The sequence below is a fragment of the Martes martes genome, assembly GCF_963455335.1.
Source record: "Martes martes genome assembly, chromosome: 1".
NCBI lineage: Eukaryota > Metazoa > Chordata > Mammalia > Carnivora > Mustelidae > Martes > Martes martes.
Window position 1 is genome coordinate 23112064 of NC_137888.1, and position 4645 is coordinate 23116708.

Sequence of the window (4645 nt, forward strand, 5' to 3'; positions counted from 1 at the left end):
TTCAAGCACCTAGAAGTGTTCCTATCATGTGCATAGTTGCTCAATAATTTTTATTTTATTTTTTTTTATTTTTGTCTACTTTGGGTTTGTTTCTTCATTTGAAATACTATAGTGTCTCCTTCAGATATTTATCTCTCTTTTAAAACACCCACCTATAAAAACTGGAATAACTTTTGTTTTCTATTTTCATAATGCAACAATTATTTTTCGCTTTTCTCCCAGTTGTAGCAGAGTTAGAATTTGTTATTTCAGTATCAAAATGTATTCCTAAAATGCACCAAATTTGGGAGTAGGCAAGAGTTATAAGTGAACTCCTACTAAAGCAAGAACCTTGTTTGATTTTATTTTATTTTCTATTAACATATAATGTATTATTAGCCCCAAGGGTACAGGTCTCTGAATCCCCAGGTTTACACACTTCACAGCATTCACCATAGCACATACCCTCCTCAATGTCCAAACCCAACCACCCTCTCCATACCTCCTATCCCCCCAGTAACCTTCAGTTTGTTTTGTGAAATTAAGAGTCTCTTATGGTTTGTCTCCCTCCCAATCCTATCTTGTTTCATATTTTCCTTCCCTACCTCCAAACCCCTCAAGTTGCCTCTCACATTCTTCATATCAGAGAGATCATATGATAATTGTTTTTCTCTGATTAACTTATTTCACCCAGCATAATACCCTCTAGTTCTATACATGTTGTCACAAATGGCAAGATTTAATTTCCTTTGATGGCTGTATAGTATTCCAGTGTGTGTGTGTGTGTGTGTGTGTGTGTATATATATATATATATATATATATATATATATATATCATATCTTCTTTATCCATTCATCTGTTGATGGGCATCTAGGTACTTTCCATAGTTTGGCTATTGTGGACATTGCTGCTATAAACATTTGGGTGCACGTGCCCCCCATTCTGTCAGTCATCTTTTGGTTTTATTGATTGTGTCCTTTGCTGTGCAAAAGCTTTTGATCTTGATGAAGTCCCAATAGTTCATTTTTGCCCTTGCTTCCCTTGCCTTTGGCAATGTCTCTAGGAAGAAGTTGCTGCAGCTGAGGTCGAAGAGGTTGCTGCCTGTGTTGTCCTCAAGGATTTTGAAGGATTCCTGTTTCACATTGAGGTCCTTCATCCGTTTTGAGTCTATTTTCATGTTTGGTGTAAGGAAATGGTCCAGTTTCATTTTTCTGCATGTAGCTGTCCAATTTTCCCAACACCATTTGTTGAAGAGACTGTCTTTTTTCCATTAGACGTTCTTTCCTGCTTTGTTGAAGATTAGTTGACCATAGAGTTGATGGTCTATTTCTGGGGTTTCTATTCTGATCCATTGATCTATGTGTCTGTTTTTGTGCCAGTACCACACTGTCTTGATGATGACAGCTTTGTAATAGAGCTTGAAGTCTAAAATTCTGATGCCACCAACATTGGCTTCCTTTTTCAACATTCCTCTGGCTCTCCAAGGTCTTTCCTGGTTCCATATAAATTTTACGGTTATTTGTTCTATTTCTTTGAAAAAAATTGATGGTACTTTGATAGCGATTGCATTATATGTGTAGATTGCTTTAGGTAGCATAGACATTTTCACAATATTTGTTCTTCCAAACCATGAGCATGGAACATTTTTCCATTTCTTTGTGTCTTCCTCAATTTCTTTCATGAGTACTTTATAGTTTTCTGAGTACAGATTTTTTGCCTCTTTCGTTAGGTTTATTCCTAGGTATCTTATGGTTTTGGGTACAATTGTAAATGGAATTGACTCCTTAATTTCTCTTTCTTCTGTCTTATTGTTGGTGTATAGAAATGCAGCTGATTTCTGTCGATTGATTTTATATCCTGACACTTTACTGAATTCCTGTACAAGTTCTAGCAGATGTGGAGTGGAGTTGTTTGGGATTTCCACACAAAGTATCATATCATCTGCAAAGACTGATAGTTTGACTTCTTCTTTGCTGATTTGGATGCCTTTAATTTCTTTTTGTTGTCTGATTGCTGAGGCTAGGACTTCTAGTACTATGTTGAATGGCAGTGATGATAATGGACATCCCTGCCATGTTCCTGACCTTAGTGGAAAAGCTCTCAGTTTTTCTCCATTGAGAATGATATTTGTGGTGGATTTTTCATAGATGGCTTTGATAATATTGAGGTATGTGCCCTCTATCCCTACACTTTGAAGAGTTTTAATCAGGAAGGGATGCTGCACTTTGTCAAATGCTTTTTCAGCATCTATTGAGAGTATCATATGGTTCTTACTCTTTCTTTTATTAATGTATTGTATCACATTGATGGATTTGCAGATGTTGAACCAACCTTGCAGCCCTGGAATAAATCCCACTTAGTTGTGGTGAATAATCCTTTTAATGTACTGTTGGATCCTATTGGCCAGTATTTTAGTGAGAATTTTCGCATCTGTGTTCATCAAGGATATGGGTCTGTAATTCTCTTTTTTGGTGGGATCCTTGTCTGGTTTTGGGATCAAGGTGATGCTGGCCTCATAGAATGAGTTTGGAAGTTTTCCTTCCATTTCTATTTTTTGTAACAGTTTCGGGAGAATAGGAATTAATTCTTCTTTAAATGTTTGGTAGAATTCCCCTGGGAAGCTGTCTGGCCCTGGGCTCTTTTTTGTTGGGAGATTTTTGAACTGCTTTAATCTTCTTACTGGTTATGGGTCTGTTCCAGTTTTCTATTTCTTCCTGGTTCAGTTTTGGTAGTTTATACATCTCTAGGAATGCATCTATTTCTTCCAGATTGTCAAATTTGCTGGTGTATAGTTGCTCATAAAATTTTTTTATAATTGTTTGTATTTGTTTGTTGTTGGTTGTGATCTCTCCTCTTCATTCATGATTTTATTAATTTGGGTCCTTTCTCTTTTCTTTCTGATAAGTCTGGCCAAGAGTTTATCAGTCTTATTAATAATTTCAAAGAACCAGCTCCTAGTCTCCTAGTTTTGTTTGTTTGTTCTATTGTTTTTTGGTTTTTATTTTTGTTTTTGTTGTTGTTGTTGTTGTTGTTGTTGTTGTTGTTTTCCTAGTTTCTGCTTTGTTCTTTATTATTTCTCTTCTCTTGCTGGGTTTAGGCTTTCTTTGCTGTTCTTTCTCCAGCTCGTTTAGGTGTAAGGTTAGGTTGTATATTTGAGACCTTTCTTGTTTCTTGAGAAAGTCTTGTATCACTATATATTTTCCTCTCAGGACTGCCTTTGCTGTGTCCCACAGATTTTGAAAAGTTGTGTTTTCATTATCATTTGTTTCCATGAATTTTTTCAATTCTTCTATAATTTCCTGGTTGACCCATTCATTCTTTAGTAGGATGCTCTTTAGCCTCCATGTATTTGGGTTCTTTCCAAATTTCCTCTTGTGATTGAGTTCTAGCTTCAGAGTATTGTGGTCTGAAAATATAAAGGGAATGATTCCAATTTTTTGATACCAGTTGAGACCTGATTTGTGACCCAGGATGTGATCTATTCTTGAGAATATTCAATGTGCACTAGAGAAGAATGTGTATTCTGTTGCTTTGGGAATGGGATGTTCAGAAGATATCTGTGATGTCCATCTAGCCCAATGTGTCATTTAAGGCCTTTATTTCTGTGTTGATCTTTTGCTTGGATGATCTGTCCATTTCAGTGAGGAGGGTGTTAAAGTCCCCTACTATTATTGTATTATTGTTGATGTGTTTCTTTGATTTTGTTATTAATTGGTTTATATAGTTGGTTGTTCCCATGTTAGGGGCATAGATATTTAAAATTGTTAGATATTCTTGTTGGACAGACCCTTTGAGTATTATATAGTGTCCTTCCTCATCTCTTATTATAGTCTTTGGCTTAAAATCTAATTTGTGTGATATAAAGATTGCCACCCCAGCTTTCTTTTGATGTCCATTAGCATGGTAAATTATTTTCTACCCCCTCATTTTAAATCTGGAGGTGTCTTGGGGTCTAAAATGAGTTTTTTGTAGACAGCATATTGATTTTTTTAATGATTATTTATTTGATAGATACAGATCACATAGGCAGAGAGGTAGGCAGAGAGAAAGGGAGAAGAAGGTTACTTGCTGAGCAGAGAGCCCAATGCGGGGCTTGATCCCAGGACCCTGGGATCATGACCTGAGCCAAAGGCAGAGGCTTTAACCCACTGAGCCACTCAGGTGCCCTGATGGGTTTTGTTCTTTTATCCATTCTGATACCCTGTGTCTTTTGATTGAGACATTTAGCCCATTTACATTCAGGGTAACTATTGAGAGATATGAATTTAGTGTTATTGTATTGCCTGTAAGGTGACTGTTACTGTATATTGTCTCTGTTTTTTTCTGGTCTACTACTTTTAGGTTCTCTCTTTGCTTAGAGGACCCCTTTCAATATTCCCTGTAGAGCTGGTTTGGTGTTTACAAATTCTTTATTTTTTGTTTGTCCTGGTAGCTTTTTGTCTCTCCTTCTATTTTCAATGATAGCCTAGCTGGATATAGTATTCTTAGCTGCATGTTTTTCTCATTTAGTGCTCTGAATATATCATGCCAGTTCTTTCTGGCCTGTCAGGTCTCTGTGGATAAGTCTGCTGCCAATCCAATATTTTTACCATTGTTTGTTAAAGACTTTTTGTCCCAGTCTGCTTTCAGGATTTTCTCTTTATTACTAAGACTTGTAAGTTTTAC